Below are 25,287 nucleotides of genomic sequence, written 5' to 3'. Positions count from 1 at the left end.
TCGAACCGAGGATCCGGCACTCCAGGATTCTGAGTCTTGGCCACAAACTCAGGGACGAACCTGAACGTTACCTCCCCCCATCCCCTTGAATGGGCGATGTCGTACGAGAGACCATGAAGTTCACTAACTCGCTTGGCCGAGGCCAAGGCGAGTAGGATTGATTGATTGAAAGTTTTCTGGCATCCTGACATCTAAGGTCATTGATGCCGATACCATTTACTGTATACGAAAATTAAAAGAGAATTCGATTAAAACCATAAAAATTAAGAAGTCATTAAAATAGTTAAATAGTTTTCAGAAGACCTGCTTCTGAAATAAATCTAAAAATTCCGCTCGCATAGTAAGACACATCATGTCCAAGAATCTTGGCAAGGATAAACCTGCCATCCTCACCTCAAGCCTCAAACAGATATCTATTTCTTAAGTTAGTAAAATTAGGGCATTCGGTCAACAAATGCCTCACTGTTAAAGGTACTAAGCAGTCCTCGCAATACGGTTGGTGTTGGCCCTTCAGCAGAAACTCGTGTGTCAACCGTGTGTGACCAATACGGAGACGACAAAGAGTCGTCTCCCATTTTCGGGGAATCATGTTATACCTCCAAGGTGATATGATATTTGTTACTTCCCTCATTTTATTGCCGTCTTGACTGTCCCAGTGCTGTTGCCATTTATCACAAACCAATTTCTTGATGTAAGGTAGGAGATCGTTACATGGAATGGGATACCTCCTTGGTAGCAACTCGGATGCCGCATTCTTCGCCAGTAAATCTGCCTTCTCATTCCCAGACACACCTACATGTGCTGGAACCCAACAAAATCGAACAGTTATACCTTTCCGTCCAATAATAAAAAGCCATTCTAAAATCTTTAAAACTAGAGGGTTACTAGAATTAAAAACTTCTAAAGCTTGAAGAACACTCCTTGCATCACTAAAAATTGTAAAATTACCCTCCTTTTCCAAAGCTATTTTCTCAATAGCGGTTAATATGCCATACAGTTCGGCAGTAAATATGGAAGCTGTTAGAGGAAGTGCACCTCTACAATTAAAATCATTACTATGTACTCCAAATCCAACGCCAGCATCAGATTTGGAGCCATCAGTATATATGAAAGTCGATCCCCTATGTTCTTCGACATGTTCCATAAAAAGAGACCTGGATTCTAAGTCAGTCATATTCTTCTTAACTCCAATAAAGTATTTACAAAAAGATATGTCAGGTAATTTCCATGGAGGCGTTGATGATACCTTGAATGGAAGTACCTTATTTCTAATTATATCCAGACTATTTAAAAATCGTTTCACCCGAAAGCCATAAGGTTGAGGAGATTTTGGGTGCAACTCAAAGTATGATGCGTGTCTTACAAGGCTTGCAGTCTGAAAGGCTAGAGAGCTAGGGAGTCTTTGCAATCTAAACCAATACCGAAGAATGGAAGACATTCGGTAAAGAAGGCGAGTAGGAAAGCCGTCTTCCAAGACAGGTGGCGATCGGAGGCCTGGCGTAATGGCTCGAAGGGAGGTCTCTTGAGAGACCTGAGGACTCGAACCACGTTCCAAGAAGGGGGTCTCACTTCCGACTGGGGGCAGGTAAGCTCATAGCTACGTATGAGTAAAGAGAGTTCTAGCGACGAAGAAATATCCACGCCCTTCAATCTGAAGGCCAAGCTTAAGGCTGAGCGATAGCCTTTCACCGCCGAGACAGAAAGGCGCATTTCTTCTCGCAGATACACGAGGAAGTCCGCTATTGCTGGAATAGTGGCATCGAGTGGAGAGATACCCCTTCCACGACACCAACCACAAAAGACTCTCCACTTCGCTTGGTAGACTCCCTCAGAGGACCTTCGCAGGTGCCGAGACATTCTCTCCGCAACCTGTTGCGAGAAAAGCCTCTCTCCGCGAGGAGACGCTGGATAGTCTCCAGGCGTGAAGCCAAAGCGAGGCTAGGGCCCTGTGAGGGACACCGGAGTGGGGTTGTCTGAGAAGCTCGTGTCGTGGAGGAAGCTCCCTTGGGAGTTCCGTCAGGAGTTGCAGAAGGTCCGGAAACCATTCCGCGTGATGCTATAGCGGAGCTACTAGAGTCATGGAACAGTTGACCGATAGTCTGGTCCTGTTGAGCACCCTTCTCATCAGACAGAATGGTGGGAAGGCGTACACGTCGATGTTGTCCCACCGTTGCTGGAAAGCATCTTGCCAGAGTGCCTTGGGGTCCGGGACTGGTGAGCAGTACAGGGGCAGCTTGAAGTTTAAGGCTGTCGCGAACAAGTCCACCGTCGGGGAACCCCACAAAGTCAGGACTTTGTAGGCTATCTGAGGATCCACAGACCACTCGGTACTCACTATCTGCGAAGCCCTGCTCAGACTGTCAGCGAGCACATTCCTCTTGCCAGGAATGAAGCGAGCTGATAGTGTTATCGAGTGGGTTTCGGTCCACCTCAGAGTCTCTACTGCAAGATGGGATAGCTGTTGCGAAAAAGTGCCTCCCTGCTTGTTGATATAAGCCACTACCGTGGTGTTGTCGCTCATCACCACCACGGAGTGACCCGCCAGGGACCGTTGGAACTGCTGAAGAGCCAGAAAGACGGCCTTCAATTCTAGCAGGTTGATGTGTAGGCACTTTTCTGATTCTGACCAAAGGCCTGAGGCCCTCTGGTTCAGAACGTGTGCTCCCCACCCTTTTTTTGACGCGTCCGAAAACAGAGTCAATTCCGGGGGGAGGACGAGAAGACTCACTCCCTTCCGCAGGTTCTCGTCGGCCAGCCACCACCGCAAGTCCGTCTGTTCCAGAGACCCCATTGGGATCAGAATGTCCGGGGAATCGGATCCTTGATTCCACCGGGACTTGAGCCGCCATTGAAGGGATCTCATCCTGAGGCGGCTGTTTGGAACCAGACGGGCCAGGGAGGATAGGTGGCCTAAGAGACGAAACCACGATTGGGTGGGGAGTTCTTTTCGCCTGAGGAAAGGCTCCGCCACCCTCCTAAGCCTTGCTATCCGGTCGTCTGATGGAAAGGCTTTGTGGAGATTGGTGTCTATTAGCATGCCTAGATAAACCAGTCGTTGGGACGGCTGCAGATAGGACTTCTCGAGGTTTACCACGATCCCCAGATCCTGGCAAAGATCCAGAAGCCTGTCTCGGTGCCGAAGAAGGGTCGACTCAGAGTCTGCTAGGATCAGCCAATCGTCTAGGTAACGAAGGAGATGAATGCCGTTCCTGTGCGCCCAAGATGAAATCAGGGTGAACACTCTGGTGAACACCTGAGGAGCTGTGGAGAGACCGAAACACAGCACCTTGAACTGGTAGATCTTGTTGTCTAGGCAGAATCTCAGGTACTTCCTGGAAGACGGATGGATTGGGATCTGGAAGTACGCGTCCTTTAGATCCAGTGTACACATGAAGTCTTGTGGTCTCACCGCAAGTCTGACCGTGTCTGCTGTCTCCATGCTGAACCGGGTTTGTTTGACAAACCTGTTCAGAGCTGAGAGATCGATGACGGGTCTCCAGCCTCCAGTAGCCTTCTTTACAAGAAAGTCGACTGAAGAAGCCTGGGGAGCCGTCCACGACCTCCTGGAGAGCACCCTTCTCGAACATGGTCTCGACTTCGGCCTGAAGGGCCAGCCCCTTTGCCGATCCCATAGCATAGGAGCTCAACGACACTGGATTCGCTGTCAGGGGAGGTTGAGATGACGTGAACGGGACGCGATAACCTTGGCCGATCACTGAGACCGTCCAAGCATCGGCCCCGTGTTGCTTCCACCTGCGGACGCAACGCTGAAGGCATCCCCCCACAGGTGGACACGCAGGGGGACTGCCACCCCTAGGGCTTGCGGCCGCGGCCGCCACCCCTAGGAGTCTTGCCTCCCCTGGAGGACTTACCGCCCCTCTTGACCTTGGCTGGAAAGGGCTGGGGCTTAGACACCACTTTCTTAGCTGCCGGTGCCTGTTTGGGAGCCTTACGAGGCTGTTGCTGCTGTTGTGGCGGGGCTGGAGGCTTATAGGGCCGAGTTGTAAGGGCCCTCTCAGCCGTTCGCTCCAAGTCTTGAGGCTCAAACAGGCTCTCCCCCAGAAGGGAAGCATGTCGGAGCCTACACACATCTACGGCGGGGACCTTCGGATGGAATCTCTCGGACACAGCATCGCGACGCTTCAACACCGAGTTGGCCTACAGGGTGGTAACCTGGTGTGCCAAAAACTCGATGGAGCGGGTGCCCGAGAGCAAGAAGGTCTCTAGGGCCTTCCTATTGGTCTCCTTGGACAAGTCCTCCGATCGCAATAGGATGCCCAGAGATCCTAGCCAGAAGTCCAGCCACGAAGTGGCCTGCATGGCACACTTAGCGACCTTCACGTGGTTAAGGATCTCTGCCGCCGAGAACGACACCTGCCGGGCAGAGAGTTTCTCCAGGGGAACTTCCTTCGCCAGCTCCTCCACAGAGTGATGGAGAGGAAGAGCGAGGTTGTGCTCACCCAGGATCTCGAAATACCTCCTCTGCTGAAGGCGAGGAGGAGGGATAAGCTTGTTCCCGGCAGTGGAACGACTGGAGGAGGCAAGAAGTGCGAGCTGAGCGTTGGCCCTAGCTCTGGCACTCTTCAGACCCCGAGACCAGGGCAGAGCTGCACTGGTCTTAGGGGCTTTCCGAACGTCAAACACTTCATCCAGAATCGTGTCTTTGCCTTCACGGGGGGCGAAGACTGGATCCGTAAGTCTGTTAAGTGTCCTTATCAGGCTTAGGACCTGCCAGAAGGCATGTTCGGACTCTTGCTGTTCTCCTCCCTGCGGGCTGGCAGCTAAGTCTCCTGCCCCAGGAATCTCTTCCTGGGGTGATACGTGGACATTCCCCTGGGTAGTCGTGGGTTCCTGATGAATCCTTCCAGAGGATTTAGGGACGGTCTTGGAATCCTTGGGTTCCCTCCTGGGAGGGATACAGGATCCCAACAACGAGGTTCGAGGGGCCCCTTCCTCACGAGACGATTCTCCTGCCTGAAGCGAAGTCTCCCCCCCTGGTGCCGAGGGGAAGACTACCGCCCCACTGGACTCACCTGAGGACGGAAAGGCCTCGTCCACGGGAGAAGGAGAGTACTCGTGCAGGAGAAGGGACCTTCGAGACCGACCTCTTGGGAACCAACTTCGCCCTAGGGGAAGTCACCACGAAGTCCACTCCTCTCTTTCTCTTCAGCGTAGGAGAGACAGCCGCTGGTTTGTCACCCTGGCCGGCGAGTGCTGGTTTCATAACCCTCACTAACGCCCGTGCCAGCGGACCAAACCAAGTCTGCTGCTCCAAGGACACAGAGTCCGAAATCCTCGCTAAAGGGAAAGAGATCGGGCGATCCTTTGGAGTGGACACGACGGTACCTGCCTTGAAAAGAAGGTGGGGAAGAATGCTGTACTGACCTGTCTTCGTCCTGCACTACCAACCTGTGCTTGGATGGAGGTGATCCCGAGTGCCGTCTAGGAGCACGCGTCCCTGCTTCTACCACCGGCTGTGGAATTCGCCGCGAACGATGGTCGCGCGAGGGCGAATGGTCGTGCGAAGGCGAATGGTCGCGCGGGAGTGCGGGCGAGCAGGTGGATGATCGCGCGGGCGCAGAGGCGAGCGGTCGCGCGGGCGCACAGGCGAGCGGTCGCGCGGGCGAGCGATCGCGCGGGCACGCAGGCGAGTGGGCGCGAGGGTGGGCAGGTAAATGAACACGTGTCCGAGGCGACGAACGCAAGCGTTGGCGCGACGGCGAGGGATCGTGCTGCCGCGTAGGTGAGGAAGATCGCTGGCGATGTAGATCCACAGGCGATCGATGACGAGCTGGTGAGTGCAGTCGCTCAAGTTGGCGATGGCGCGATGTGGTATGTCGACGCACTGGTGTGCGATGGTGAGCAGCATGCGCAGGTGAATGACCGCGTAATGGTAAGCGATGGCGAGCAGCATGCGCAGGTGAATGATCGCGTGATAGGGTGCGATGGTGATCAGCATCCGCAGGAGGGCCATCGTTCAGGGTTGTGCGATGAGGAGCAGCATGCGTAAGCGGGCGATCGTTCAGGGTCGTGCGATGGCGAGCAGCATGCGCAGGTGAATGATCGCGTGATGGGGTGCGATGGTGATCAGCATCCGCAGGAGGGCGATCGTTCAGGGTTGTGCGATGAGGAGCAGCATGCGTAAGCGGGCGATCGTGCAGGGTCGTGCGATGGCGAGCAGCATGCGCAGGAGGGCGATCGTGCAATGGCGAGCGATGGCGAGCGGCATGTGCAGGCAGGCGATCGCGCGATGGCGAACCATGTTCCTTCAGGAGCGTTGGCGAACGTCGGCGCGTTAGTTGTCGCTGTTGAATAGGCGATACTAAGATCGCCTGTGCGCGCTGGCAAGCAGGTGAACGCTGGCGAGGAGGTAATCGCTGGCGCGTAGGTGATCGCTGGCGAGCTGGTGATCGCTGGCGAGCAGAAGGTCGACGCGTGTCCTGCGAGAGGACAGGTGGTGCGGCGCGTTCACGAGCAGGAACGGGAAGATCGCTGGCGCGTTGGCGAACATGTGTTTCTGACACACGCGCAGCACGATGTTGCGTAGCCACAGGACCAGGCAGATGGTGAGCAGGGAGTTCAGCAGGAACTAAAGGGTGGTCAGAGACCGCAGGGCGATGGTCCTCAAATGAGCGCTGACGCTCGGAAGAGAGCTGACGAGCAGGAGAGCGCTGGCGAGGGGGGCGAACATCAGGAGAGAGCCGACGAGCAGGAGATCGTCGACGAGCAGGAGCGCGCTGGCGAGCAGGAGATCGCTGGCGAACAGGTGAGCGCTGGCGAGCAGGAGAGCGCTGTAGCAGGAGAGCGCTGTAGCAGGAGAGCGCTTGTGCGCTAGCACTGCTCGTGTAAGGGAAGAATCCCTTAGCCCCGAAAGGACCGTTGCCCGTCGGGTGACGAGTTCTCCAGAAGGCGAAGATCCGGCAGGAGATGGTGAGTGGTCTGCAGAGAGGTTCAAGGAGGGCGGAGCAGTAGGTTGAGGCTGACGAGGAGAGTCCCCACCGGAGGACGAAGACCCAAAAAGGCATCTCTTAGTCCCCCTGTAAGGGGAAGGGAGGCCCTTGTGGCGTAGAGGGCAGTGAGCCTTACGGCGGAGGCGGCCTCGGGGGAGATCGTCGGGACCATCGGTCCTCCGAAGGGGAGTCTCCGTCAAAACACTTCCCTCAGAAGGAAGCTGAGCAGCAGTCGAGACCGAAGGACTCACTTCCCCCTTCGAAGGATGTACGGAAGGAGGAGGAGAGCCTTGAGCACCATCACCAGCAACACCACCTGCGGCGGAAGGCCCAGCCACGTCGGAGGCCTCTGTCACCACGACGTCGACAATAGACAGAGGGTCTACCTCTGCTACCACCGGCGACTGCTTAACAGCGGCCCCCAACGAGACAAGGTCAATAAGAGCGACCCTGGAGGGCAAGCCCTTAAGCCCCAGGGACGACCAAATCTGTAAAAGATCATCACTGGATAAGGCATTATTAATAACCTCCCCCGGAGGAGGAGGGGGAACCGCCTCGCTATGGGAGGCGATGCCCTCTCCCCCCACCGAAGGTAGGGAAACAGAACAAGGGCCTGCGCTCCCACTCGGACGTCTCTCCTTAGGAGGCGGCCGAGGGGGAGCTTCGGAGGAGGTTTGGGCGGCGGAAGAAGAGTCCCGAGAACCTTCCTCCTTCAAGGCTAACCCCGGAGGAGAACGGTCTCTCTTGGACTTCTTCTTACGCCGACGGCCAAACCTCTCCCACTGGGAGGCAGACCACTCCCTGCACTCACGGCACATGTTATCCTGGTCACACCGTCGGCCCCGACATTGAGGGCAGAGGGTGTGTGGATCCGTATTAACGTACGACATGAAAGTCCCACAAGGACGGCCGGCAACTCCAGGGCATGTACGCATAGTAAAGACAATAACTGAAGGTCAACTTCCAACCAACACACACGCTGAAAAGAAAAAGCAGAAAATTAAAGGCTGTCACGAAGGCGATGAGCAGACACGTCTGATCACCGCCGAGCCAAAAGTGAAGTGAAGCAAGTCACCGGTGTGTGGAGGGGGGAGGGGTAGCAAGCTACCCTTCCCCACCCCCCGCTAACTAGCGCGGGGGTAATTAACACTCGTTAAAAACTATTGGCTCGTCATTTCAGCTGCGCTAAAAGTAATACCCTTTGTAAATAGCGTGGTTTGTATTTCGGTTACAGAACAAATAAATTTTAGAAGTAATTTGTATTTTTCCGTAGAATCATTTTTACAAGCAGTTTAGCAACAGATGGGAGTGAGGGTTTGGTGACCTGCCCCCTTACCTGTCAAAATGTCTTCACTTATGACCTTTTGGCTCAAGCTGAGAGTGGTTTGAGGACTCAGGTTTGTATAGCTAAGAAAAATGAGAGATTTGAAAATAATGTGTATTTTTCCAAACTATAAAAACCTGAAGTTCTTTACATAGGAGTTAGATTCAGTGCGCAGTGACGTAATGACTATAAAAACGACAAATTTGCAGATAATTTGTATTTTTCCCTAACATATACAAACCTGGAGTTATTTATGTGGATATTCTTTCAGTGGCAGCTGGAGGTAGCCATTAGACTTTAAATGCGAGGTGGCAATCCTGCCTAACCGCTTAGAGAGTAGGCAGTGGGTGGCTGGGGGGGTACCCAGCCACCTCTATACAGTATATACTCTCACAGCTGTGAGACATCACTTTTCATTGCAGGCGGGACCGGGGACAGGTGATGGCGGGCCAATTTATATAAATAACTCCAGGTTTGTATTAGTTAGGGAAAAATATAAATTATCTCCAAATTTGTCATTTGTTCCCATACTAACAAATCATCCGTTATTTATGTGGATGACTCACTCTTAGGTGGGTTGATGTCCTAGATCTGGCATGGATATTGACCCGGTTTTGCCTAGTACAGTATATGTCTGTTGTCTAGGGAAAACTTTTACACCTCGCTGAAATATACAAAGTGAGTATATTTGTGGCCTGTGCAATTTAGTAAAATAGAGGTTGTTATTTGTATGAAAGGTCTGAGTTTTTAAATAGGAAAAAACAACCAGACGTACCCATTGTTCCCTCGCAGAAGCAATGGAGATGTGGACAGTATAAAATTATTGCTTATACTAAGCTACACAAGAGAAGTAATAATTACCTGCAGAGGTTGAAGCCAGCTTGCAGAGGGACCCATGGCGCTGTACCCCAAGAGAGGGGAAGATGAAGGACGGAAAGCTTGACATTCTTCTCATTCATCCCAGTCTTAACCTAGGTAACCAATACCCTCAACCAAAAGCTACTTGTCCATTAAGGAGTCTGAGGTATCTTAAAACCACCAGCCACCACAACACCTATAGTAAACGTATCAAGCCTCCTGTGGGTCACATCTTTGAGGTTATGTGTTGTGAATGTAGTTTGTCTTTTCAACACACCAGCTTGAAGGACCTGCAACACGGAAAAGTTGAGTTTGAATGCCAGGGAAGTACTAATTCCCCTGACTTAGTGAGCTCTAGGTCGACGAGCCTGAGGAGGATCAGGAGTCAACTTCTAGAGGTTCTGAATTCTGACCTCAATGCTTTAGAAGTTTAATTCTAGCTCTCCCAACCAAGAATTAGTTCAAGCAGGCCCTGGTCTGAGAACATAATACCTTTCTAGTTAATATTTATTTCTTAATACAATACTGTATAGCGCCAACACCAGACGCTCATGGTCATGTAGACATCAAGTTTTACTTGATGTCATAGAAGCTCTTCACGCTCAGCGCCACGTGACTTTAAGAACAATAATGCTTGCGATTAAAAAATTCTCATGATCCAGACGCTCGGAGCTATGCCGATCGCGTCTATTGAAAGCTAGATGACCAACACTCTGTTGTTGTCACGCTCAACTTGGCGCGAGGCGTCACGCTCAGCTTGGCGCAAGGCGTCACGCTCAGCTTGGTGCGAGGCACCACGCTCAGCTTGGTGCGAGGCACCACGCTCAGCTTGGTGCGAGGCGTCACATTAAGCTTGGTGCGAAGCGACATGCTCAGCTTGCGCGAAGCGTCACGTTCAGCTTAGCGCGAGGCGTCACATTCAGCTTGGCGCGAGGCACCATGCTCAGCCACCTGGCGACCGCCATCATGCTCAGCTGCTTGGCACGTGCCATCAAGTTCAGCTCTTATTAAGAGATAAGAACATTGAATGCTCATTACCTGTCAAGAAAGATTTTAATTTAGTTTTCAGCTTCGCGCCTGATGCGCGCAATCGTTTAAAGTTAGAAAAAACACTTTTACCTCGCCTTACCTACGGCGAGGGTGAGCGTTCTGGGGATAGTCAACAGAAAAACGCTCGAGGGGACTTCTGCTCGGGTCTTACAAGACGGTAAGTGTCAGGCTACGCCTCTCGCTTCCCTTCGCCGCTCGACTTTACTTCTCCCATGGGTCCGGGAGCTTGAAAGAGGTCTAAGGCTAGGATAACGACAGGTCCGAACAGAAGTACCCTCCACTGTATTGAATGAAATTCACTGCACTAATATGACAAATTCGTAGGTAATTTGTATTTTTCCTAACTATACAAACCTTAGCTATTTAATATGGGTAATTACTTTCGGTGTAGCTGAAATGACGAGCCATTAGATTTTTAACGAGGGTTTACTAGCCCACCGCTAGTTAGCGGGGGTTAGGGAGGGTAGCTTGCTACCTCCCCCCCTCACACACACCTGCACTTGAGCTCACTTTGCTTAGAGGTAGGACTTCACGGAGGATAGAGCTGGCGGGCAAGTTTGATTAAGTAGATAAGGTTTGTATAGTTAGGAAAAATACAAATTACCTACAAATTTGTCATTTGTTCCGTAACTGAAATACAAACCACGCTATTTAATATGGGTGACTCACCCCTTAGGAAGCGTGGTAAGGCCCAGCCAGTACTGGCTTTTGGCTCTGACCAGGGACTCAGTATCTGAGTGTATCAGCACTCAACAATAAGGAGTCCCTGCACCTCGCTAGAACCTTGCTGCGCAAGGACTGCGGCCTACGTAAGCTGTTTGTGAAGGTATAAAGTGTGACTCGTCCTAGGAAGTTGACCTGTAGTCCTTTATAAGGAAACTTAGGCTAGGACTCTCCCAATACCACCTCGTCAGGGTATGGGGACGTGACAGTTTTTAACTTAATACTAGGAACACAAGGGAACATGGTTTACCTGCAGTGGTTCGAGGTCAGCTGTGCAGAGAACCCAGGATGCTGCTTTCCCCAAGAGAGGGGAGGATGAAGAAAAGAATAAGGGCCAGACAAACCTTTTCATTCATGCAGATTAAGACTGGGTAACAATGCCCTCAACCTTCTGCTACTTGTCCATTAAGGAGCCTGAGGCTTTAAACCAGCTGTTGTGCAGCCACCACAGGGCCGATAGAAAACGTATCGAGCCTCCTGTGGGTCACGTCTTGCGGGTAGCGGGCTGTGAAGGTCGTCTGACGCTTCCACACCCCTGCTTGTAGAACCTGCGTCACTGAAAAGTTCTTCTTGAAGGCCAGGGACGTAGCTACGCCCCCGACATCGTGCGCTCTAGGGCGACGTGACGGAGGAGGGTCAGGATTCAGGGACAGATGGATTACCTTATGAATCCATGCCGAGATGGTATTCTTGGTAACCCTCCTCTTTGTTCTCCCAGTGCTCACAAACAATGCTTGCACTTGGGGACGAACTGCAGCCGATCTTTTGAGATATAGCCTCAGACTCCTAACTGGACACAGTAGGAGATGGTCTGGGTCATCTGTTACAGAACGAAGACTCGAAATCCGGAAAGAGTTGAACCGAGGATCCGGCACTCCAGTCTTAGCAACAAACTCAGGGACGAATCTGAACATTACCTCCCCCCATCCCCTTGAATGGGCGATGTCATAGGAGAGACCATGAAGTTCACCGACTCGCTTGGCCGAGACCAAAGCTAGTAGGAACACCGTCTTCCAAGTTAGGTGGCGATCTGAAGCCTGGCGTAATGGTTCGTAGGGAGGTCTCTTAAGAGACCTGAGAACTCGAACCACGTTCCATGGAGGAGGTCTCACTTCCGACTGAGGGCAGGTAAGTTCATAACTTCGTATGAGTAGGGAAATTTCCAGCGAGGAAGAAATGTCCACTGCTTTGAGCCTGAAGGCTAGACTTAAGGCTGAGCGATAGCCTTTCACTGCCGAGACTGAAAGGCGCATTTCCTCCCGCAAATACACGAAGAACTCTGCTATTGCTGGAATAGTGGCATCGAGTGGAGAGATACCCTTCCACGACACCAACCACAGAAAACTCGCCACTATGCCTGGTAGACCCCTGCGGATGACCTTCGCAGGTGTCCAGACATCCTGTTCGCAACTTGTTGCGAAAATCCTCTCTCAGCGAGGAGATGCTGGATAGTCTCGTGGCATGAAGTCGAAGCGAAGCTACGGCTTTGTGAAAGATTTTGGCTTGTGGTTGTTTGAGTAGCTCGTGTCGTGGAGGGAGTTCTCTCGGAAGTTCCGTTAGGAGTTGCAGAAGGTCCGGAAACCATTCCGCGTGATGCCATAGCGGAGCTATAAGGGTCATCGAGAGATTGACCGATATTCTGGTCTTGTTGAGCACCCTCCTCATCAGACAGAACGGGGGAAAGGCGTACACGTCGATGTTGTCCCACCGTTGTTGGAAGGCATCTTGCCAGAGTGCCTTGGGATCCGGGACTGGGGAGCAGTACAGCGGGAGCTTGAAGTTCAGCGCTGTAGCGAACAGATCCACAGTCGGGGAACCCCACAAAGTCAGGACTTTGTTGGCTACCAGATGATCCAAAGATCACTCGGTACTCACTATCTGTGTCGCTCTGCTCAGACTGTCGCCGAGCACGGTCCTCTTGCCTGGAATGAAGCGAGCCGATAGTGGAATCAAGTGGACTTCGGTCCATCTCAGCATCTCTACTGCGAGATGGGATGGCTGCTCTGAAAAGGTACCTCCTTGCTTGTTGATGTAAGCCACTACTGTGGTGTTATCGCTCATCATCACCACAGAGTGACCCGCCAGGTATTGTTGGAACTGTTGAAGGGCCAGGAAGACGGCCTTCATTTCTAGCAGATTTATATGGAGGCACTTTTCTTATTCTGACCACAGGCCTGAGGTCCTGTGGTGCAGAACGTGGGCCCCCCATCCTTTCTTTGATGCATCCGAAAACAGCATCAAATCCGGGGGGAGGACAAGAAGATACACTCCCCTTCGTAGGTTCTCGTCTCTCACCCACCGCTGAAGGTCCGTCTGTTCCGCAGGACCCATAGGGACCATGATGTCCGGGGAATCGTGACCCTGATTCCACCGGGACTTGAGTCGCCATTGAAGAGATCACATTCTGAGGCTACCGTTGGGAACTAGACGGGCCAAGGATGAGAGGTGACCGAGGAGACGTAACGACGATTGGGCTGGAAGCTCTTCTCATCTGAGGAAAGGACTCACGACCCTCCTCAGCCTTGCTATCCTGTCGTCTGATGGGAAGGCTTTGTGGAGATTGGTGTCTATGACCATGCCTAGGTATACCAGTCTTTGAGTGGGAAGCAGAGAAGATTTCTCGAGATTTACCATGATCCCCAGATCCTGGCAAAGTCCCAGAAGTTTGTCTCTGTATCGAAGAAGGGCTGACTCCGAGTCTGCTAGGATCAGCCAGTCGTCCAGATAACGGATGAGACGGATGCCGATCCTGTGTGCCTACGACGATATTAGGGTGAACACTCTGGTGAAAACCTGTGGTGCTGTGGAGAGACCGAAACACAGCACCTTGAACTGGTACACATTGTTGTCTAGGCAAAATCTTCAGTACTTCCTTGAAGACGGATGACTGGGATCTGGAAGTACGCGTCCTTCAGGTTCAGTGTACACATGAAGTCTTGTGGTCTCACTGCAAGTCTGACCGTGTCTGCCGTCTCCATGCTGAACGGAGTTTGCTTGACAAACCTGTTCAGAGCTGAGAGGTCGATGACTGGTCTCCAGCCTCCAGACGTCTTCTTTACAAGAAAGAGTCGACTGAAGAAGCCTTAGGACCCGTCGACTACCTCTTGGAGAGCGCCCTTTTTCAACATGGTCTCGACTTCTGCCTGAAGGGCTTGCCCCCTTGCCGATCCCATGGCAAGGGAGCTCAACAACACTGGATTCGCTGTCAGGGGAGGTAGAGATGTTTTGAACGGGACGCGATATCCCTGACTGATTACGGAAATCGTCCAGGAATCGGCTCCGAGTTGCTGCCACCTGTTTGCGCAACTTTGTAGGCATCCCCCCACTGGTGGAGATGCAGGGGGACTGCCAATCCTAGCGTTTGCGGCCTCGGCCGCTCCCTCCAGGATTCTTTCCTCCCCTGGAAGACCTTTTGCCTTTCTTGTCCTTGACAGGAAAGGGCTTGGACACCGTTGTCTTCGCTGTAGGTGCCGGTTTCGTGTTCTTGGTTGGACGTGATTGCTGGGTTGCTGGAGGTTTATAGGGCTTTGATGTTAAAGCCCTCTGTAGGAGAGAGTCCTGGTTGGACTTCCTCCACCTATCAGCCGCCTGCTCCACGTCCTTAGGCTCGAACAAAGTCTTCCCCAAGACGGAAGAATGCCTGAGCCTGCTGATATCAGAACTGGAGACCTTTTGGTGGAATCTCTCAGACACCGCATCTCGACGTTTCAAGACGGAATTAGCCCACAAGTTCGAGACTTGGTGGGCTAGAAACTCGATTGTACGAGTGTCTGAAAGTAAAAAGGTCTCCATGGCCTTCCTGGTACTCTCTTTGGACAAGTCCTCAGATCGTAACAGGATGCCCAGAGACCCTAGCCAGATATCCAGCCACGAAGTTGCCTGCATGGCACACTTCGCCACCTTCTCCTGGCTAAGGATCTCCGTTGCGGAGAACGAAACTGGCGGGTTAGAGTCTCCCTCTAAAGGGACTCCCCTGGTAAGCTCTTCCACAGAGTGGTGAAGGGGAAGAGCTAAACAAGTCTCCTCCATGATCTCAAAGTACCTGCTCTGATGGACAGGAAGAGGCGGGAGGAGTTTGTTACCGGCACTGGATCAGCTGGAGGAGGCGAGCTCGGAGAGCTGGCCTTCGACCTTATCTCTGGCACTCTTAACCCATTGAGACCAGGGCAAAGCTGCGCTGGCTCTGGAGGGTTTTTGAGTACCAAAGACTCGGTCCAAGACCGTGTCCTTGCCCTCACGAGGGGGAATCTATGGATCCGCAAACCCATTGAGATTCCTCATAAGGGTCAGAACCTGCCAGAAGGCATGCTCCGATTCCTGCAGCTCTCCTCCTGAAGTGCTAGCAGCGTAGTCTCCCGCCCCCAAAAGGCTCTTCTTGGGGGGAATAGTGGACATTCTCTGAGGGCTTGGCTGGCTCTGGTCTAGTCCTTGAGGATGACTTTGGCAAAGTCTTAGAGTCCTTCGACTCCCTCCTGGGAGGGATGCAGGACTCCAGCAGTGATGGTGGGAGGCTCTTCTCCACCCCTACCCGAGAAGACTTCCCGGCACGAGGTGGGGTTTCCCCCATTGGTGCGATAGGGGAATACCTCATTTCGGTGACTCCACTGTGGACGGGAAATCTTCGTCCGAAGGGTAGAGAGAGAAGGTCTGGGGGGGGGTAAGGAGGCCTTCCTCAAAGACCTCCGAGGAGTCAGTTACCACGTCAGATACTCCTCTCTTCCTCTTCAGGGGAGACGAAGCCGCCAATGATTTGAGGTCCAGATCAGAGAGAACAGGCTTAACAGCCTGCATGACTGCTCTGATAAGGGACCCAAACCAAGGCTGCTGACTGACAGCTGCGCTGTCAGAAACGCCCTCTGGAGGGAAGGGGATCATTCAATCCCTAGGAGGAGTTACCAAAGGAGGGTTTGCCTGAAAAGAAGGAGAAAGATCCCTGGACCTATCCGAGCGATGGAATTTGCCCGTGGGCGCGCGAACTGGAGATGGCGCGCAGAAGGCTGGATGAGCGCTCGGGCGCGCGAAGGCGATTTTTCGCACGAGGGCGCAGGATCTGCCTGAAGAGCCCGTGAGGGCCATAACGTTGGCCGCGCGCAGGAGAAATATCCCTTGAGCGCGGGCGCGCATGAGAGCACACGTCTGGTTGTGGTGGGCGTGCAGTGCGCGCGTTGGAGACTACGCGCAATGGCGCGCAGGTGAAGACTGGAACACAGGAGGGGTCCGATGGTGCGCAGGGGAAGAAGTTACCTTCCCCATTGCGCCCAGATCCGAAGATCGTGGGCGCGCAGGAGAACATGGGTGCGCATGGCGCGCATCAGGATGAGGGCGCGCAGTAGCGCGTCGGCGATCAGGAGAGTGCTGGTGCGTTGATGAGCGCTGGCGCGCTATAACAGGAACATCTGCTGGCGAGCGCTTGCGCGCTATAACAGGAACATCAGCAGGCGAGCGCTTGCGCGCTATAACAGGAACAACTGCAGGTGAGCGCTTGCAGCAGGTGATCGTTGGCGCGCAGGGGATACCTGGCGCGTAAGGGACTTAGGCACAATTTTGTGCGAAAGCCCCTTATGCCCCGAAGGGACCGTTGCCCGTTTTACAACGGGATGGGTTGTCGCTCACAGCGCATCAGCAGCCAGGAACAGCGACGACAGGTCAGCAGGTCTGGTGGGTGGAAGGTCGGCGTGCCCTTTGTAAGGACGACCTTCCACCGAAGGAGATCGCGAACGATCTGCGGAGAGCTCCAGGGATGTAGCTGGCAGAGTCGGCGAACGACGGCGAGGTTCCTCTGCGGCGGACTGCGGTGATGATGAACTGAAGAGGCGCCTCCTAACACACTTGTGAGGTGAAGGAAGGCCTCTACGGCGAAGAGGAAGGCGGGCCTTGCGCCTTATACGCCCTCTGGGGGTCGTGGGGTCAGCGGGCTGACCGTCAACAGTCCTCCGAAGCGGAGTCTCTGTTAGTGAACTCCCCCGAGGGGGAGAATCACCGGCAGAAGAGACCGTTGGACTTAGCTCCTCCCTCGAAGTATGTTCGGAGGGGGGAACTAAGCCTTCAGCTACATCAGGAACATCAGGAACAGCAGGAGCAGAGGTTTGATACAACTCATCGGAAGCCTCTACCACAACAACGTCGACAATTGACAGAGGATCAACCTCTGCTAAAGTCGGCAATTGTTTGACAGCTGCCCCCAACCTGATCATGTCAAACAAGGCTTCCTTGGAGGGCGAACCCTCAAGCCCCAAGGAAGCCCAAACCTGCAACAAATCATTATTAGACATGGTTACATTAAAATCCTCCCCCGGGGGAGGAGGAGGAGCTGCCTCGCTATGGGAGGCAACTCCCTCTCCCAAACCCAGAGTTCGGTCAACAGAACTACAGCCTACGCTACCACTCGACGGTCTCTCGGAAGAAGCCGATCGAGTGGGAGCTTCGGAGGAGGTTTGGGCCACGGAAGAAGAGCCCTTGGGATTTTCTCCTTTCAAAGAAACCTTCGAAGGAGAAATATCCCGTCTGGACTTCTTCTTCCGGCGCCGCGAAAACCTCTCCCAATGGGAGGTAGACCACTCCCTACTCACCACACACATTATTCGTATCACACCGTTGGCCCCTACAGTAAGGACACAAGGTGTGGGGGTCCGTTTTGACCGCCGACATATACGTGCCACAAGGGCGGTCAGGTAATCCAGGACACTTACACATCGCAGAGGCCAACTTCGCACACACTCTGTCACAGGAAAAGCAAAAAGAAAGATTAGTAATGGCTGTCAGAAGGCGAGGGTGACAGAGGACAAGTCCGACTACCACCCGAGCCGAGAGCAAAGTGGGCTCAAGCGCAGGTGTGTGTGAGGGGGGGAGGTAGCAAGCTACCCTCCCTACCCCCAGCTAACTAGTGATGGGATCGTAAACCCTCGTTAAAAATCTAATGGCTTGTCAATTCAGCTACGCCGAAAGTAATTACCCATATTGAATAGCGTGGTTTGTATTTCAGTTATGGTACAATTAGCACTACAAATTTTCATTTTTGACTCTGGTATAAAACCAAAAGTATACACACCCGTAGAGGGAGAACTTACTATTCTGTCAAGGGCTTGAATGGGAATGCAATAGTCACTGAATCCCATATAAAAAGTAACAAAATATTTAATATAAAATATTAACATATTACATGAGTAGATATAGGAATAAAGAATATATCTATATATTCAAAGAAACCCTTAATATTAAGGGGTTCCAATATAAGACGAAAAGTCACATTTAACAATTGGAACATCTATAATCATACGAAAAAATTAAGTATTCCAAAAACGAACAAGTAAACAACAATACAAAGAATCGTGAGACTATATCGATTGTCATGAATACTACGTCGTATAAAAATTAACTGAACGCTAATTTTCTTTAATCTTTGTAAACAGACTAGCTAAAGAAAAATACTAAAAGGACCAATATAATTGGAAAATAACATATTCCTTTCATCTAATACAACTTAAAAACCTTAGTTTTTAAAGAAAAAATGTACTTTTCAGAAATAACGATACAAAGAGTAATACTGTACTGTAACGATAGACTGAGGACTGGGTAGTATAAATAAACTAAACGCTAGATAATCTTTAAAACAGATCGGGAATATCAAAAGAAAGCATACCAAAAAGACAAAATTTTTCTTAAAATAACATAATCCTTTTATTTTATATAACTAAATACTTTGTAAGATAGTATTAACTTATCATTCTTTGTATAAAAATAAATAAAACGCAAGTCATACTCAAGCTTACGTCATCTGACTGTGACGTCATTGGTAAGGCGAGATGTTTACCTATCGCCATAATGCTTTCGTTAGTTAAAAATAGGTTGAAAAATTTCTTAATTCTACCTTATAAGCTATAACATAGCGATAAAATATCAAACAAAACCAAATAAGCTAATGCTAAAACCCATATATGAGAGTACATCACCAATATACTGCTAAAATCCAGGTTAAACAAGAGTGAATTCCTTTCTATGTTGCCAATATGGCGGCAGAAGAAAATCTGGTGCTGGGAGGAATAGTTCGGCCTAGCTACCGCGGTGGCGCTAGTGTACACCTGGCATATCTATGCGATTGCTGCGAGTTTTTTAATTTCTGCCAGACAGAAGAATAAAGCTATTGTTATATAACCAGCGGCCATGTTTAAACGTTTAAAAAATTCCCTTTTCGTGCCTGTGTCTGTACCCTAACTATCGCAAAGAGTGAGGCCTGACTGTAGTTTATAAGTACTGCCCTACCTTGGAGTTGACTAGTAACCTATTACATAGTTACCCATTAGATATCTAAACTTTTTTGTCTGGTCGTAGTAAATTGACTTGGGAATAAACCCATATAAATGACTTAGACGTTTGTATCCGTGTAGAAACAAACCAAGGGTAAAAATGACAAATTCGAAGATAATTTGTATTTTTCCTAATCATACAAACCTTAGCTATTTACATTGGGTTTACCTTTCAGCATAGCTGAAATTGACGAGCCAATAGATTTTAACGAGGGTTAACTACCCCCGCGCTAGTTAGCGGGGGTTGGGGAAGGGGTAGCTTGCTACCCCTCCCCCCCACACACCGGTGATTTGCTTCACTTCACTTAGAGGTAGGACTTGACTTGGGGGACAGGGCTGGCGGGCAAATATGTGTAAATAGCTAAGGTTTGTATGGTTAGGAAAAATTACAAATTCGGAGATAATTTGTATTTTTCCTAACCATACAAACCTTAGCTATTTACATTGGGTATTACTTTCGGCGTAGCTGAAATGACGAGCCATTAGATTTTAACGAGGGTTTCCTACCCCGCGCTAGTTAGCAGGGGTAGGGGGAGGGATCCCTCCCTCCCTCACACACCGGTGAAATGTCTCACTTCACTTAGAGGTAGGACTTGACTTGAGGGACAGGGCTGGCAGGCAAATATGTGTAAATAGCTAAGGTTTGTATGGATAGGAAGAATACAAATTATCTCCGAATTTGTCATTTGTTCCGTAACCGAAATACAAACCACGCTATTTACATTGGGTGACTTACCCCTTAGGAAGGGTGGAAAGTCCCCAGCCATACTGGCTTTGGCTTTACCCGGGGACTCAGAATCCGAGTGAGTCGCACTCGAGAAAAGGAGTCCCTGCACGTCACAAGTTCCTTGCTCCGCAAGGAAACGTGTGGCCTACATAAGCTTGTGTGTGAAGGAAGAAAGTGTGACCCGTCCTAGGCAGTTGACCTGGAGTTCCAGAAGGAACTCTGGGTTAGGACGTTCCCAATACTACCTCGTCAGGGTATGGGGGACGCGACAGTATTGACTCAATACTCGGAACACAAGGAAGCATGGTTTACCTGCAGAGGTTTGAGGTCAGCTATGCAGAGACAAGGATGCTGCTTCCCCAGTAGAGGGGACGATGAAGAAAGAAGTAAGGGCCAGACATACTTCTTTCGTTCATGCAGACTAAAACCTGATAACAATGCCCTCAACCTTCTGCTACCTGTCCAAAAAGGAGTCTGAGGTTAGACCAGCTGTTGTGTAGCCACCACAGAGCGATAGAAACGTATCGATACTCCTGTGGGTCCTTGTGTAGCCACCACAGAGCGATAGAAACGTATCGATACTCCTGTGGGTATCGTCCTGCAGGAAGCGGGCTGCGAAGGTCATTAGACGCTTCCAGACTCCAGCTTATAGCACCTGCGTCAGAGTAGTTCTACTCGAAGGCGAGGGACGTTGCGATGTATCCGATATCGTGCTGTAGGGCGACGTGACGGGGGAGGGTCTGGATTCAGGTCGAGATGAATGCCCTTGAGTCCGAGCTGAAGAGGTATACTGGTGACTCTTCCTTGTGTCCTCCCTGTGCTCCCAAACTGGCCTGCACGTGAGGACAAACTGCAGCTGTTCTCAAAGATAACCCCTCGATTCCTTTACTGGCAAGAAGGAGAAGGTTTGGGTCATCTGATACAGAACAGAGACTCGAAATCTTGAAGGAGTCGAACCAAAGGTCCGGGACTCCAAGATTCTGAGTCTAGAAAACAAGTCAGGAGCGAACCTGAATGTTGCCTTCCCCTATTCTCTTGAAAGGGCGGAGTCGTACGAGACCATGAAGATTGCTTACACACTGGCCGAGGCCAGAGTGAGCAGGAGCACCGTCCCCCAAGACGGAATACGATCAGAGGCCTGACGTACTGGTTCTTGAGAAGATCTCTTAAGGGACTAAAGAGTCCGAACCATGCTCCATGGAGGAGGTCTCACTCCAACTGGGGGCAGAGACGTTCGCAGCTTCGCATGAGCGAAGAAAGGTCCAGCGGGAAGGAAAAAGTCTATTCCTTTCAGCCTGAAGGCCAGGGAAAGGCTGAGCGATAGGCTTCACTGCCGAGAGCGAAAAAGAGTTTCCTCCCGCCGAAATGCAATAACTCCATTATTGCTGGAGAAAAGGCCTCAAGGGAAGAGGTATCTCTCCCACGACACCAACCACAGAAGACTCTCCACTTCGCCTGGTAGACCCCTGCGGATGCCTATCGCAGGTGACGCGACCTTCGCTCCGCGACTGTAGCGGGTTGTCTCTTCTTGAGGGGGCGGCGTAGTGTCTCCAGGCGTGAAGCCGAAGCAATGCAACGGCTCGTGAAGGATGTTGTAGTGTGGTTGTTTCAGTAGCCTGTGTCGTGGAAGAAGCTCTCCCGGGAGTTCCGTCAGGAGAAGCAGAGGGTCCGGAAACCGTTCTGCGTATAGTCACAGCGGAGCTCTCAGGGCCATCGAAAGGTTGACAGACAACCTTGTCTTGTTGAGACCCATTCTCAACAGACAACAATGGTGGGAAGACGCAGGCGTCGATGTTGTCCCACCGTCACTGGAAAGCATCTTGACAAAGAGTCTTGGGGTCTGAGACTGGGGGGAAGAACAGCGGAAGCTTGAAGTTCCAGGCTGTCGTGATCAGGTCCCCCAGGCCAGGACTTGCTGGTTACTATAGGCCAAAGACCCTCAGGTACTCTCTATCTGTGAGGCTCTGCTCAGATAGTCGGAGAGAGCATTCCTCTGCCCGGAATGAGCGAGCCAATAGTGGTATTGAGAGGACCTCGGACCATCTCAGTATCTCTACTGCAAGATGAGAAAGTATGAAAATGCGCCTCCCTGCTGGTTGGAATACGCCAGTACCATGAAGTCGTCGCACACGGAGCGACTCGGCAGGATCTGTAGGATCTGTAGAGGGGCCAGACTACGGCCCCTAAGCCTGCCTGAATGATGGGGAGATACCCCTCAGGTCCTGACCATAGGCCTGAACCGGAACATGCCCCCCCCCCCCTTTTCTTTGACGAATCCGAGAACAGCATCAAATGTGGGGAAAGGACGAGAAAGTCCACTCCCATGCAAGAGGTTCCATAGGTCAACCCATTGCCGGTCTAAACATTCCGCTGGTCCCATAGGGACCAGAAAGTCCGGTTAATCGTTTCTTGGATACCACCGGAACTTGGGCCGCCTCACAGGGAACTTACCCTGAGGCGACCGTTCGGAACTAGACGGGTCAATGAGGAAAAGAGACCCAGGAAACGTTCCAAGATAGGGCTGAAAGCTCTCCTTGACTGAGAACAGGTACTGCGACTCTCCTCAGCCTTGCCACGGTCAACTGAAGGGAAGGCTCAGAGAAGGAGTCAACAGCATCTGGTGTTCCCAGGCGGTCACCCATCCAAGTACTGACCAGACCCAACGTTGCTCAACTTTGCTGACCGGACGAGAAGCGGTGTTTTCAACGTGGTATGGCCGTTGACTCAATATCATGGCTAGATACTCCAGATGTTGGTGCAGAAGTAGAGAAGGCTCCTAGCAAATTACCATGATCTCTCACTCTTGGTAAAGACCCGGAAGCTTGTCCCGGTGTCGGAGAAGGTCGAACCCGAGCCTACCAGAGTTGACCAGACCTCCAAAAAGCGAAGGAGGCGGGAGCCTGCTCCTGAGCGGCCATGAGGAAAGCAGGGAGAGTTCTCTAGGGAAAAACCTGCGATGCCGCGGCGGGATCGCCACACCGCATCTTAAGCAGGAACACCTGTAGTCTAGGCTGAATTCCAAGAGCTTCCTGGAAGATGGATGGAATGGAACCTGCAGCCTCGTTACCAGTCTGATCGACTCTGCTGTTCCACGCTGGACGAAGTTTGTTCGACAAACTTGATCAGAGCCGAGAGGTCGACGACGGAACTCCCGTCTCAGATGCTTTCCCAGAAGAAAGGATCGACTGAAGAAGCCGGGGGGGGGGGGGAGCCGTCGACGACCCTATGGAGGACCTTCTCCTAAGGCATGGATCCTTCTGCCCAATGGGCAAACCTCTTGCTGACCCCATGGCATAGAGGCTCAGTGACACTGGATTCGCTGACAGTGACGGAGAGATGGTAAGAGAGAGGCGCGATATCCTTGGCTGATCACGGACGATCATGCAGGAATCGGCATCGGGAAGCTGTTATCCGGACGAGTAACCTTAGGCATCCCCCCAGCGTGAGACCTGCAAGGGGGGTTGCCAATCCTAGGATTATGCCTCCCCGGGAGAGCCTCCCATGCTACCTGTCCCTGACAGGAGGGGACTGCTATTGTACACCTTGTCTTAGCTGCCGTAGCCGGTCCGATAGCTTAGGCTGACGAGGCTGAATGAAGAGGCGTCGGAGGCCTGCAGGGTCTGGAAGAAAGCGCCTTGGAGGAGTGAAAACGGAAGTCGACTTCCTCCGCACAACCGCTGTCCATGTCTCTGTCCTTGGGCTCAAACAAGCTCTTCCCAAGGATGGAAGAGTGTCTGAACTTGTCGACATCCACGGATGAGACACCCGAGAGGAAGGCCTCGGTCACTGCGTCTAGATGGTCCAACATTGAGTTTGCCCGCAAGTTCGAAACTTGGCGACGGAACGCCAAGGTGCTTGAGCCCGAGAGGAGGAAAGAACCCATGATCTTCCTGGAGCTTCCTTGTACAAAACCTCGGGTCGCAACCGAGGAGGGAAAGGACCTGGTAAGCCCCTTCCACGAGATGGAAAAGAGGAAGGGCTAAACCAGTCACCCCTTTCCCGATGGAGAAATCTCGAACGGAAAGCTCCCTGGCAAGACCCTTCCAGGGAATCACGAGGAGGAAGGGCTAACCCAGGTTCTGGAAAGAAGAATGTTGCTCAGACCTCCCTGAAGATTCTTCCTGCTCTTGCACGTGCCATGCTCTGCGTTTACGGGGTGAAGACCGTGTTCTGGAAATACGTGTTCCAGAAAACTCGACAGGCTGGCCGTGTTGCGAAACCCCGACGGGACTCACGGTCACAATTGCCCTGGCGCTCGCGCGATGGTAAATCAATGGTTCGCGCGTGGCCGAACGTGGAAGCGCCCGTGTGCGGGCACGCAGGAGCGCAGACGAAAGTGCGCGAGGGAGCGCAGAAGGAGGGCGAGCGTGGTAGGAAGGGCGAGAGCTGGTGGTCGGAATCTGATAGTTCACCGGTTCGCGCAATGGAACACCGTTGGTTCGCGCGATGGAACACCGTTGGTTCGCGAGATGGAATACCGTTGGTTCGCGCGCGGGCGAACATTGTAGCGCATGTGCACGGGGGCGCATGTGCGCAGGCACGTGGGCGTGCCGTCGCGCGGCGAGCGCAGGCGGTCGGGAGACCGATGCCGCGTAGGCGGGCGATGGCGCGTTGACGAGCGATGGCGTGTCTTGACGAGCGATGGCGCGTCTTGGCGAGCGATGGCCCGTAGGTGAGTGAAGGCGCGTTGGCGAGCGATGGCCCGTAGGTGAGTGAAGGCGCGTTGGCAAGCGATGGCGCGCTGGCAAGCGACGGCGCGTTGGCGAGCGGTGGCGCGTTGGCGAGCGGTGGCGCGTTAACAACACGCTAGCGCGCAGGCGAAGAATCGAGCAGGCGCGTAGGAGATCGCTGACGCGTAAGAGACTAGGGATGGTTAGCGCGCATCGCGCTAATCAGAAGGCGCGCAGGTACATCAGGAAGGTGAGTGCTGATGCGAGCTGTCAATCAGGCGATCCTGGACGGTCAGGAAAAACCGTTGGCGCCCATTGGTGCGTGGCAGGAAAGGGCACGCAGATGTGCGCTGGCGATTGAAGAAAGCTGGCGCACAGAAGGACAGAAGTAAAGGTGAGCGCTGGCGAGCAGGAAGAAGATCTACGGCAAGACTCAGCTACCGGAGATCGTGGTCCACAGCAGGCGAGCACTAGATCGCTACTGATGGTGTCCAGGGGACCTGTAACGCGTGGAAGATCGATGGCGATCGTTGACGCGCAGGAGATCGCTGACGAGCAGGCGAACGTTCGACACGTCTGTGGTCGCTGGCGAGCTGGTGATCGCTGGCGAGCAGAAGGGCAACGCGTGGAAAGAAGAGTCCTTGTCCAAGACCTGAACCAAAGTTCCAGGTCGCGCGGGCGA

The 25,287-nt window shown here is 52.2% G+C and overlaps 1 protein-coding gene and 1 non-coding gene across 4 annotated transcripts in view; both read right to left on the bottom strand.

Annotated features, from left to right (window-relative positions):
• LOC137624401 (small ribosomal subunit protein uS2m-like) overlaps positions 1 to 25,287 on the bottom strand; it is a 75,382-nt gene that overhangs the window by 37,858 nt on the left and 12,237 nt on the right. The window lies entirely within an intron of this gene.
• Positions 22,541 to 22,659, bottom strand: LOC137625106 (5S ribosomal RNA). The gene has a single exon (XR_011040820.1). It is a non-coding gene; the product is annotated as a 5S ribosomal RNA (ribosomal RNA).

The sequence above is a fragment of the Palaemon carinicauda genome, chromosome 31 (assembly GCF_036898095.1).
Source record: "Palaemon carinicauda isolate YSFRI2023 chromosome 31, ASM3689809v2, whole genome shotgun sequence".
In the NCBI taxonomy this organism is placed as follows: domain Eukaryota; kingdom Metazoa; phylum Arthropoda; class Malacostraca; order Decapoda; family Palaemonidae; genus Palaemon; species Palaemon carinicauda.
Note: the sequence above shows the minus strand (reverse complement) of the source record. Positions and strands in the feature narration are given on the sequence as shown.